Raw genomic sequence first — 13,501 nt, 5'->3', positions numbered from 1 at the left:
GCCTGCTGCTGCTTTCACTGCCTCCCTGCAGCTTGCCGGCCACTCCAGCACCACGTGGCCCCCAGTTTCATCTCCAGACTGCAGGAGCATATGACCTGTGCCAGTACCTCGGGCCCAGTAGCAGGAGAGGGTGTGTATGTATTTGCCCATGCAATGAGGGTGGGAGAATGTGTCTGTGTGTGTGTGTCCATGCAATGAGGGGGGGAGAGAGAGAGCAATGAGGGAGAGAGGGAGGGAGTGTACATGTGTGTGTGTGCAATGAGAGCGGGACAGAGAGAGTGTGTGTGTATGTGTGTGTGCAGTGAGGGAGGCACAGACTGTATGTGTGCAATGAGGGAGGGAGGGAGGGAGAGAGTGCATGTGTGTGTTTATAGGGCAAGTCCTACACTCATAAACCACCCTACACATGCACCCCCCCTCCCACTGCCATACATGCACACCCCCACACCGCCTCACACACCTGAGCCACCCTCTGCCCCACACATAGGCCCCCACCAACCCCATACCCACCCAAATCCACATATCCATGCACAAACCCACATGCTCCCTCACCCACACACCAAACCACTCCCACACACCCCACATTCACACACACCCACACCCCCCAACAAACCTATTCCGACCCCCCCATTCCCTCACCCCCCCACAATATACAGGAGTAAGACTTCATTTTAAGCTATTGTGCAATCACCTCTATGTACAACACACAAACTCATGTAAATCAGGACAAAAATATTTTTGAAATCCAATTAATGAATGTTGTAGATTTTGATTTTTAGAATATAATCTGGTGTTTTTCTGGTTCTGACATGGCAAAACACCTTGCCAAAAGGAATATTTCCAGAGGCAATGGAGCAAGTTTTGGTGGCAAAGGTCCACGGTTAGTGGGCTTGACTTCCGGTCCCAAGGTGGTGACCAGGGGCAGGGCACCTGCCAAGGGGTGAGGCTATCCATGCAGCCCTTGACAGCTTGCGAAAATGCAGTAAGCTGAAGTAATTGCTCCACCTGAAGTAATTGCCCGCCCCAATATATATATTCTGACTGGAATTTTTATCCCATTTAAACTGGAATAGATGTGGTTTTAAGTCAGACTTTGACTTGCATCTGAATATAAGGGAAGATGACTGGACCATACATGATACGTAGTAGCAGTGAGAGACATCATTCATTATCTATTACTTTTATTTTTTTTTAATTATCCTGGATCCTTAGTCCTTTATTTATGTGAAACACTGCATAAAGTTACCTAAATCTCCTTTCACTGATTTAACTCCACTGCTTTAAAGGAAGTTAATCCAAATATAAACAAATATAAATGAGTGGAGAATCAGGTTCAGTCTTCTGGCTTTGCATCAGAAGTTAACTAACACAGCTTTATTCCCTGAGCTCCACTAACATAGTTGATGATAGTAATGCACAAACAAAGATGCTTTCACATGCAAAGAGCTGTATAAATTGTTATTGTTAAACATTGCCATGTTAATTTCAGCCTCATTAAAAATACAGGAGACACATTAATCTTAGACCCCCAAAAAGACAGTTATTACAAAAGAGTGTGTTCTTTAGCTTCTAAAAAAGCACTGCAAACCAAGGAAGGTAAATACTAAAAATTACAAGCCATGAAAAAGAAGTGATGCTTTCTGCATCCTGGCTAGAACATCTTGAATACTGGATAAAAGAATTTAACATTCTTTTTACTTTATCTACTTTTAATAGGAAAATCCAGATGCAGATGTGGGCTCCAGTCCAGTGCCAAGCTGCCTGCTCTGTTTAATAAGGAGTTTAATACAATTTAAACCAAAGAAGCAAAGAGCCCTAAGATACAAGCACTAGGATTCAGAATCCTAATTAATTTTCTGTTGGTCACAGTTGTCACAGAGATTCTCCTCCTTATGCCTCAGCTACTATAGTAAAAAAATCCAATAAATTCAGCTCCTGCACTAAGTCAAAACTACTGAAGAGCTTATTAATATTCATATAAGAACATAAAATATTATCACACTAGAATTATTCAGTGATGTCCCCCTTGTCATTTCTATGTCCGTAACGAAGGATAAGTGTAAATGTATGTAAATACCATTAGCTGATTCTGCCTTATCTGATGTTGGGAAGAACCTTTTTTCTCCCTGTCTCTGCCGATCCACCTGCAGTGAACCAATGAGGATATGGGTAAGGGCCTCAGGGGCACGCCGAGCACTATTCCACAATGTTGGAGGTAGTAGGGGAGCTTATCACTGATTTGAGGAATAGACTATGCCCCTGAATTCCCTGGGGACATAGTACCATTTTGCAACAAGCTTTGGAATTGGAAATCACTGCATATGCTTTGCCATGAAAGGTTTGTGGTCCCTGATAGAAGAGACATAAATTACCGTACATACAGCAAGTGATCTTGCATTAGAAGTATCTCTTTCCTCCACACTACCCAACACACCATAGACAGGTGCTGAGACAGACAGCCATAAGGGTGAAAAGTAAATAAGCTGAAAAGACAGCTAATAGTTGAGAGATAGCAGTCAGAGTATACAGTCACCACATAAGAAAACCTGGCAAGTGAACAGCCTCAGAGTGAGCACAGCAACAGAGAGGCAAATAGCTATGTGACAGAGGAAGCAAATGCATTAGACAGTAGGTACCTTTTTAAATAGGAAAGTATTTAAATTAGAGAGTATAGTAATTTTTGCAAGGTTGGAAAAGGCTTGTGGCTGCTCTAGGCAGAATACATACTGAACACAGTAGGACACAGGCTTGGTTTTTTCCTTCCTATAAAGGCAGTGGAGATGTAGCAATTTACACAAAAGGAGAATCTGCCCCGGAGAGCTTCAGCTGAGAAGAATTGTGGAGGTGGCACTATGTGAACTTTGTGGGAAGTGGGGAAAAAGGGTTGTGATTGGAAACAGGATTATAACATAGGTCTAATTAAGTCAAAAGACCAATTTTCCCCATTGCAGCCCAAGCTGTTAACCAGTACATACAGCTCATCAGGTTATATCCTTTGAGAAGTGAAATTGATGATTGTTAGGGATTTCTTTGGTGCTGTCCTGTTTATCTACAACGGAAAACACACAGAAACCTATTTCCTGAACAGAATAAGAATCAAACAGGAGGCAGTTTACCAGCTCACATTTCAAGCATCTTTCTGGCCAGGACTATGCCCATAAACCTTACTCTCTTGGTTTTCTCTCATGCTCATGTGCTTCTCTTGCTGTCCTTGGTTCCTTATGATTCAGACAGTTATACCAGTTCAGTGGCTGAGCTTACGCAGCTTCATATTTGAGCCATGGCTTCTGCTGTTTTGTCTATCACTAAGAAGGAGCATTTAATGGTTGTCTTATTTAGCCTGTATGGAAGGCAGCTGGGGGCCCAGTAGCTGCAGTGAGGTTTGCAATGTTCATAGATTAAAGCCCTACAAGTTGCAAGCCACCTTCCCAGCAGCCTAGCAGTAACCGTGAGCCAGATGATGATCATCCCTTCCACAAGAACAGACAACAGGTGATGGAACCTGAAACCAGGACATTTCCATTTACACTAATACTTGATTGTAGGGGTTGTGGAAGAAGTCAATGTAGAGTGAATATAAAAGTCATAATGGAAATCTCTGGGATGACTGCCGGAAAAAAAGAAACTCAAAACCATCTCAGGGAATGTGCCTAATTCCTAAGGAATTTAAGAAAGCTACAGAGGGCACTTTCAACTGTGAGCTGTGGAAAAAAATAAGTAGCAGACGGGATGGAGCTAAATGCTTGTGTGTTTTGGACTCTACCAGTGGATTTTGCAAAATACCTGTGAACGAGGAATGGTCTGGTCCTTTATATTGACTTTGCCTCATGAAGGACACTATGGTTACTTTTCTTACCGTTATGTTTTTGTAGCTCTACTTATAGAAAAGTAACAATAAGTAGGCCTGTGCAAAGTGGCTAGTATTCGCTTTGGATTCAGATTCAGCCAATTTGGGGGACAGTGATTCAATTCAGTGATTCAAATCATTGTCTCAAATCGATTCGGCCGAATCGGATTCAGAGATTTGGCCACAGCTAAATTGGCCGAATGGCCAAATCAGCTCCATCCACTGCCTGCTGTCAATGGCTGCCCTGCCCATTCTCCCAGCTCCTAGCTATTTGAAAAAAAGCCCACCCTCACCAGTTGCTGCCAGGATGGGGGGACAGGGGATGATCCCGGCTGCCCCCCACTGTCCCATGCCATGTGGGGGGCTCTGCCATGAGTCCCCCAACCCCCACCCACTCTACCAGCCTCTCCCATGGCTGCCCTACTCACCCCAGTTCCCAGCCCTTTAAAAAACAAAAAAGCAAAAAAGCCCTGACTTACCAGCTCCTACCAGGCGGGGGGTGATCTCTGCTGCCACCCACTGGCCTGCACTGCATGGGGGGCTCTTCCATGAGCTCCCAAAACCCCTGAGGCCACTGCAGCAGCCAGTAACTCAGGGCTTTTTTTTTAAAGAGCCAGGAGCTGGGGCAGGTGGGGCAGCCATGGGGGGGCTGGGGGAGCAAGCAGGGGATGGGGCCTGGCAGGGCTCTCCCCCATGGTCCCCTCCCACCTCTTCCAGTCCTCCCTCCCCCACCCCCTACTTACCAGCATGGAGTACATGTCCAGCTCCCTGCTGCAGTGAGCAGGGACTGCCCAAATCGCCAAAGCTCTCTGAATCTTTTCCAAATTGATTCAGATAACTTCAAATCAATTCGGATCCTTTAATTGGTCTCCTGATTCGATTCAGATTTGGAGATTCAGCCACTGAATCAGGCCAAATTCCCTCCGAATCGAACTGAATCAGCACAGCCCTAACCGTAAGAACAAATCATACCCTTTCTGGAATGTTTGTGAATTAATGGAAAAGTGGTATGATTTGAAAAGGTAATTATACTGAGCTTGATCAAAACAGACAAAGGAACCTTTTTCCATGAATGGGAGAAAAGGTAGCAGAATCACATTCCAAAGTTCTTCATTCAGAAATGTCTCTTCTTAAGCACAAAAACAGGCTCACTGACTTTAATCAGATCAGTCATGTAATAGGTGCTTCTTTAAGAAGCTTATTGAATCATCATCCAAGTATCTAAACAAAATTAATCTAGTCTCTACACTGTGTTTATGTCCCTGTCACCTTTAGGAATTGCTGCGATATGTATAGAACGAGTGAGCACTGGGTCGTGAAACAAATGCACATATCTGCTTTGTTGAGACTTGAAAAGCCTTCTCTAGCTTTCATGATCACATGGAGGAGCTGGTTATCAGAGGAAGCAGATTAATATGAAATGTCAGCTTAACAGAGCATCACACACCCAGAGCAGCGCTATACATAACATGCTCAGAAAAGACCATGTGTCTGGTAGCATTGCACAATCATTTGCCATCAGAAGTTTTAAAAAGTATATTTTTAAGCCTATATTATAAACATTCATTCTTTAATGAAATTGTTACGTAATTCCAAACTCCAACGAAGGAAGAGCATGGTGATATTCACACAAGTAATGTAACCATGGATGTTATATAATCAATACCATCTAAACAAATAACAAAGTTGTAACTTGTATATCTCATGTCTCTCTGGTAACTTGTTCATAACTTACCATGTTATTTTACTTCCTCCTGCTGTCCTCCTGACTTACCAGCCAAATGATATGTACTGAAAGCCAATTTTTTTCACTTAATAAGAGATCACTCTTCTGTAGAAGAAAAGTATAAACATTTGATAATTTAAACAAGATAAAGCCTGATGAAACCCTTCATAGCTGAAATAGACTACCTCATTTTTTTCCAGAATAATAAACATAAAAAACCTGATAAAAATAGAACACATTATTCCATGTATTTTTTATGCAGACTATGAAAAAAATGCCTAGATTTTGACTGTTCACTAAAAATATTGTCTCTATATTAATAGATCTTGTCTGTATTTAAACACAGTTATTACTAATGAGGACACAAATACTGTTAGACTACATCTGTTCTTAATCTGAAGTGATGGATTTGTGCTTTATATCCACTCTCCAGACTAAATTTTAGACCCATGCACACAAAGCCAGAGTACACAGATCTTGCACAGGGGACTTCTTAGGAGAAAAGGCCAACACATGGCTTGGAATTTTCTCTCTTCTTGGGCTGCAACCACTGTTTTTTCCTGTTCTACAAAATTTTGGCAGCTGGGCCATTGGATCCTACAGAAAGCTGCTATGCAAGTAGGGATCCACTAAAGCAGTCTTATGGTCCTGCAGAGCCTCCTGACATGGTTCCTGTAAAGGAAAATATCTAAGCCTTATTTTTTAAAAACAGGTTTTTTGTAGCCCTTTTCCCATGAGACTATGGTTACAAAAACATAAATTTAATGTAAACCTATCACTGGAGGAGAAAGACACAAGCAGAGGCAACCCAAGCAAGGTACAGGACCCAGGGCAAATCAGCCCTTGTGGGGCCCCACCTCCACTCTGATCCCAGACCCAAACAAGCTGCTGCTGCCATCGGCAGTGGCAGCAGTGAGAGAGGGGAGGTAGTAAGCAGCTGGGTGCCGAGCTGCTGCTCCACCCAGCTCTGCACCACCGCTGCTCTGCCCAGCTCCACAGGGCCCCCAAAGTGCAGGGCCCAGGGCAGTTGCCCCAATTTGCTGCCGACCCCTCCCCTCCCCCTCCTCCCCCCAGGATGGCCCTGGACACAAGCAACTGAATTCTAATTCTGCAGCAGGTATTTGGCCAGAGGAGAAGGTAACAAAGGTTTTTACCCATCCATACACATTCTACGTATAATAAAATAAGTAGAATGGTCAACTATAATTCATTTGAGCAACATAATATTGTTGATATTTGTTGAATAACTGATGCAATAGTGCACAGAGAGCTATAGGGCTGCTCATATATTGAACCATAATTATTTCTTCAATTACTCAATAAAAATTGGCATTATTCACCAAATAATATACCTAGAGACTATTAATCAATCAAGTGAAAATAAGTCTTGTCTGCTTGGGCTGCTTAATAAAAATGATTCTATTTAACTACCTTGAAATTCTTAGGGTTGTGAATATGTAATGGTGGGCAGATACTGGCTTTGGCTGGGTAGAGGGCAGAAAAAGTTGGTGTAGACTGTGTTAGAGGATCCCAAAGCCAGTATTAGTAAGCAGAAAATGTTGATGCCAGTATTGGAGTTTAAAATCCTCTGTTTTTATCTTTCTGGTCTTTCTTGAACAAACAACTATCACAGTTCCACTGCATTTAGATTCTTTTGTAACAGCAAATTGAGGGAATTAAGGGAAATACACATGATTTAACCCACTAACAGGAGCACCATTTAATGCAACCTCCACTAATATTAACTTCCAGGATCTGATTCTGCTCATTATAAAATAATAAAGAGGGTCTTCCATATGCCTTGGTGAATTACTTAATCTGTCTATGCACTTCTGATATTTAATTTTACTGTAAAACTCACATTTCCCACCAGCAAAAATGAACACTGTGCAAAACTTCCCTTTCACTATAGATTGTACTATTTTAATCAAGTCACCATTAAACATGGAGTTAATCTTTGTAATGCTCTTCTGGAAATAGTGCCTATGCGAGAATTCAGTGAATTTGGCTTAGCCCCACATAATCCATCTAGACTCAACTGATGAAAACTGAAACTCCACCCACACATGCTCACCTCCTCCAGCCAGATGAGTGTTAGAAACATCAGTGTGCTTTTCCCTCCAGCAGTCCACATGAAGCACTCCCCCTTTCATCAGCCCCCATTCGTCTGTGTGCGTCTCCGTCGTGATTCCAACAGTGATTCCTCAGTCGTTCAAACCAAAGTTCTCAGAAACCAGCCAATGTGCCAGACACAAATGCCATTCCTGGAAAAAAAATCTCAGTCTGGCAGCCTCACAACAGACTAGAATTCCCTCTGTGTGGCCACAGTTGTTCCTGGCTTGTGTTTGCCAAAGGAGGTAGAAAAGAATGGACAGAAAAGGGAACAGCATCCAGACAGTTAGTAAGAGCTACAGACTGGACTCATTGGGTTGCACTGAAATCACCTTTAACATGTCACAGCTTACCTCAGACTCCTTTTCTGTTGAAAAGGAAGAGCCTGGTGAATCTGCATAATTTACATGAGATCAGACCTAGAATTTCAAAATCTTGTCATTTAAAAGTAATCTGCAAATATGAACTAACTGCTGGAGTTGGAAGTCTGTCATGGTGAATTTTTCCTAACAACCATGGGTTGTTTATGGTCCTGTTAACATTTACTAGGAACTGCCCTTTAATCTTAATCTGGGCTATAAATCAAAGCATCAATGGAGACCTCAATGAATCACCTCAATGGTGCCCCCAAAATTCTAAGGACTGTCTTGTTCTGACTCAGGTACTACTGCTCATACCATAAACAGATTTACCTATGATTATGTACCAACAAGACTAATTATCTTAGTGCCTGGACTGATAATGTGTAATCAGTATTACATGAGTATAAAAATGCAGTGGATAAATGACACAAAACTCCTCAACAGGAATAACTTTATTCCATCTAATGGAGAATTATCCCTGAAATAAGAAGTATAAGGAAAAATCGGCTAGGTATCATCTGTCTGCAGTATATCCAGAGGTAGTCATTTGATCAAGACAAACAGTTTCTCACTCTTCTAACATCTAGTAGCAAGGAACAATAACAATGACCTTTAGTCTGAGCTGTCACAGAATAAGCTACTCATATGACTTTTTTATGTGCAAAATAGACATAAATGGAACTGGGACATTAGAGAAACAGGCAGCAGTGCAGGCTCCCTGGGGACCCCTCCTGGTGCCCTGTTCTCTCCCCACTTCAGCCCCTAGATGCACCAATGTGTCTCCAATAGAAAAGCCTTTTGGGGCAGCGGGTAGTGTCATTCCACCCCCTGCCCCCTAGATACACTGTTGAGTCCAGTGTTGCATCTACACTACTGGAAGATGGGGTAATGAAACAAGGATGTATGCGGTTTTCAGTCAGTCAGGAGCACTCATCACAACACTTCACCTGCCTGGCTATTTTCATCTCATGGTTTTCTGCATCCTTTCTGGAAAGAGTAAGATAATATGACTAATATAGCTACTTCATTAAAGTAAGTATCCAACAGCTCTCCGTCCCTTTTAAGCTGTTATTTTAAATTTCAGTATAATTGTACTTGAATCTAAAAATATATTTTCCTTCCAAAATCTCAGTATTTCATCTGGCAGTCACTATTAATTTCTTGTTTTCCCTAAAATATTAGATGCAATTTGATATTATTGTACATATAGAACCTGATTCTTTTCTTTTGAAGTCGACAGTTACATCCCCTGAATTTAATAGGAGCAGCAGTAGGCTCTGAGAGGAATGCATTTTCCTATTCATGATTCTATGGTAAGCTAATATCCTGTTACATAAGGTTGGCAAAAGATGACTGCTTTAATCATAAGATATATTGCTATGTGTTCTTTGTAGCCAGTCTGGTATATTGGAACATATCTTCAGATAAAGATTACTGGAAAAATTAATTGAATCTCTCAGAGCCAGATCATTAAGTTCTTTAAGAGCTGGCAGGATAAGGAGGTGGTTGTGAAAATCTATAGAAGTTCAGAGCCTTGATTTGATGCAACAGAAAATGGAATTGAACACCTGGAAGTGGGGTTTTCTGTGCCTAAAGAAATGCACCAGAAATCAGGCAATGGGAGAGTTTAATGAAGCATCCTTAAAACTAAGGGAACAATCATGGAGCCAATGATGAAAGACTGAGGATCCAGTGACCAAGGAGCCACCAAACAGGGGCTGCAAACAGGGTAAGCAGTTTGCAGGCAGTTTGCTGGGAGCAAGAGGAGGAAGGGGAAGAGAAACCAGGCACCAGATCTTGTCCAGGGAAGGTAAGTGATCCAGAGCTGCCTGTGCCTTTGGTTTGCTGAGTGTTTGTTTGGTGGGCTGTGTGTGTTTGGGAAGTGTGCTCTGAGAAGCTGGGAGGCTTGCTGGCTGAGTGACTGCTGATTGCTGAGTGATTGCTGCCTGGACCTGACAGAAACACTAATGAGGAGGCGGAGCCAGTCCAGGCACAGCAGGGTGTAAATAGGAGACTCCTTGAGCAACCAGGGGCTGCAAACAGGGGAAGCAGTTTGCAGGACAGTTTGCAGCTCGGTTTGCCCCCTGCCTTTTAAGAGGAGAGGCTTTCAGTTTGGTATGAGGAAGCAGGAAAAAAGTACATCTTGGGGCCAACAAGTAGTAAACAGGCCAGCTTCCAGGCAAGTTCACTAGGGAAGGTGTGCTTGGAAGAAGGGCACTAAGAGAGAAGCGGCAGAATCAAAGACCCAGGGAAATGGCTGGAGGTTGTTGGAATGCCAGAGTCACTGCCACTGCCTCTGCTTACACCTGTGAAGTTTCTGTCCAGGCAGGATCACCATTAAGGCTTCCCCCCAGGTCCAGGTTTGGTGCTGTGGAGACTGTGGCTTGCAGGTTCCTTCCAGTGATGGCCAGGTGGAAGATGCCTGCAATGTCAGCAATACCTCCTGGTGGTGTCTCTCAGGGAACAGGTGAGGGAGATACAGGAGAAGGTGGTGAGGCTCTGAAGTATCCTCTGCCATAAGGAGTTCATCAGTTTGATGCTGGAGAAAACCTCTAGAACTGTGCAGGAAAAACTGCTAGAGGCAGCACTAGAAAAGAGAGAAGACACAGACTCCCAGGAGGGTGGAAGCTGGAAGCTTGTGACCTCTGTAAGCAAGCAGAAACCTTTACCTCCACCTGAAGCAGTTCATCTGGAAAACAGATATGCAGCCCTGGCAGCAGAGAGGGAGAAACATGCTTCATTGGTAGAAAAAAATAAACCAGGCCACCCCTAGGTGGGAAGTATCAAGAAAACTGCCACCAAGAAAAAGCAATGGGTGGTGATAGTTGGAGACTCGCTTCTGTAGAGGACAGAGGGAGCCATCTGCTGACCTGACCTGTTGTCTCTGGAACTCTGCTGCTTGCCCATAGTCCAGATCTGAGATGTCACGGAGGGATTATAGAGACTCATTTGGCTGTCTGACTACTACCCCATGCTGCTTATCCATGTGGGCACCAATGATACTCCCAGGGGAGACCCACAGTAGATCAAAAGTGACTACAGGGCTTTGGGTGCAAGGGTGAAGGGGTGTGGGGCTCAGATCATATTCTCTTTGATCCTTCTGGTCAAGGGAAAGGGCTTGGGCAGGAACAGGTACATTCTGCAAACCAGTACCTTGCTACATAGGTGCTATCACCAGCAGGGATTTGGCTTCTTCAACCATGAGAAGTTATTCCAAGAAGGATTACTGGGAAGAGATGGGATCCACCTGATGAAGAAAGGGAAGATCATCTTCACAGACAGGCTCACTAACCTAGTGAGGAGGGCTTTAAAATAGGTTCACTGGGTAATGCAGACCAAAGCCTCAGGTAAATGGGGAAGTGGGAGACCTGGAGGAAAAGCAAGCAGGAGGAGGCAATAGGGAAGCTTTTCTCACACTTCTTGAGAAATAAGGGTAATCAACTAGTTACCTCAGGTGCCTGCACAAAGGCACAGTCTGGGAAATGAGCAGGAAGAACTGGAAGTCCTTGCACAGTCACAGAACTATAACATGATTGGAATAACAAAGACTTGGCGGGAACTTGCATGACTGCAGCACTGGCATTCATGGGTATAAACTGTTCCAGAAGGATGGGCAGTAGAAAAGAGGAGGAGGGGTTGCACTTTATGTAAAAGAGCTATATGATTGCTCAGAGCTCCAGTATGAAACTGAAGATAGGTCTGTTGAAAATCTCTAGGTTAAGGTTACAGGAGAGAGCAACAAAGGTGACATTGTAATGGGTGCCTGCTATGGACCACCAAACTAGGAGGAAGTGGCGGATGAGGTTTTCTTAAAACAGCTAATGGAAGTTTTCCAGCGATAAGCCCTAGTTCTCATAGGGGACTTCAATCACCCTGACGTCTGCTGGGAGGGCAATACAGAAGTGCACAGGCAATCCAGGACATTTTTGGAGTGCTGGGGACAACTTCCTGGTGTAAGTGCTGGAGCAGCCAATTAGGGGCCATGCTCTTCTTGACCTGCTGCTCACAAAAAAGGAAAAATTGGTAGGGAATGTAGTAGTGGATGGCAACTTGGGCAGTGACCATGAGATGATTGAGTTCAGGATCCTGAGGAAAAGAAGGATGGAGAACAGCAGAGTAAGGACCCTAGACTTCAGAAAAGCAGACTTCAACTTACTTAGGGAACTCAAGGGCAGGATCCCCTGGGAAGCCAGTCTGAGAAAGAGAGGAGTCCAGGAAAGCAGGCTGTACTTTAAATGAGCCTTACTGAGAGTGCAGGAACAAACCATCCTGATGTGCAAGAAGACAAGCAAGTATGGCAGAAGACCAGCTTGACTTAGCAGGGAACTCGTCAGTAAACTAATTCACAAAAAGGAAGCTTATAAGAAGTGGAAACTTGGACAAATAACTAGGGAAGAATATAAGAGCATTGCTTGGGCATGCAGAGATGAAGTCAGGGGCATCCACACATGCAAGCACGTGACCTTGCAGCAGCTCAAATAGAAGTGGTACAAATTTGAACCGGAGCTTTTTGCCCTGGTGCATGTGCCCAGATATGCACTTTGGTGTGGGAAAATTGAGCCACTTGGGGCAAAATAACCCTGCCTGGCTCCTCCCGGATCTTCAGCCAGAGGGAGCTAGAGCCCAGAGCCAGCACCTGTGCTGTCCCCTTCAGTATGAAAAGCTGCCCTGTCCTGGCCTCATCAGTACAAAAAGCTGCCCTGGCAGGTAGCTCAGGGCTACTTGCTCTCAGGAGCTTCTGGGGCCCAGCCAATTGATACCTGGGGACACTACCCCTTGTGTCATCTAGACTGCTGAAGCGGCCCTGAAAATTCCCTGCACCCAACATCCACTGCAGCAGTCTGGCTGTGACCTGCTGTGCACCTGCCAGACCCGGATGGGGACTGCATAGCCAGTAAAGCCATCTGCCTCTCTGGGCCAGCTGCCAGTGGGCTGTGGTTGCAGAGTTGGCCTTTGTGCAGCACTACTGCCATATGGGCCCCATGCCCAGCCACCTAGGCAGCTGTCTCCCAGAAGGTGTTCCCAGTGTGGTGACCTGCTTTGAACTGTGAAAGCATGTCTTCCTGGACCCAACTGGCCAGGAGGTCAGCCACCTCCAGCTGGGTCCAAGATGCTAGCTCTGAGCAGGCAGGGTCCTGCTACTGGCCTCTCTAGCAGGAATTCTGGTGTCTGAAAACTGAAAAATCCCTGATTAAAAAAAAATCCCCAAATCACTCTGGAAAATACTTCAAAATCCATGTTCTTCCACAACTAAAATAAAAGACCACTCAATATATATATAGAGTGAGAGACAGTGATCACTTGGGCAATGTTATATTGATATATCTAGTGTTAAACCAATTTGGAAGCCTACCAGAATGTTCTTCATAATAAAATGAATTCTAAGTTCCTATACGTTTTGCTGTGTGTCTTTGGTTTTCTTACCATAGAGCAGTTAGAACTCCCTGTGACCCC

The 13,501-nt window shown here is 44.0% G+C and overlaps 1 long non-coding RNA gene across 1 annotated transcript in view; it reads right to left on the bottom strand.

The window, feature by feature from the left end:
• Nucleotides 1-9,813, bottom strand: part of LOC109288167 — a 23,744-nt gene extending 13,931 nt beyond the window's left edge. Inside the window, exon 1 of the long non-coding RNA XR_002095080.1 lies at nucleotides 7,648-9,813. This is a non-coding gene — a long non-coding RNA (uncharacterized LOC109288167). The remainder of the gene's footprint in view (nucleotides 1-7,647) is intronic.
• Nucleotides 9,814-13,501: the final 3,688 nt, after the last annotated feature.

Source organism: Gavialis gangeticus, unplaced genomic scaffold (assembly GCF_001723915.1).
Source record: "Gavialis gangeticus isolate Ggan-Ray unplaced genomic scaffold, GavGan_comp1, whole genome shotgun sequence".
Lineage (NCBI taxonomy): Eukaryota > Metazoa > Chordata > Crocodylia > Gavialidae > Gavialis > Gavialis gangeticus.
This window is presented reverse-complemented; position numbering and strand designations above follow the sequence as displayed.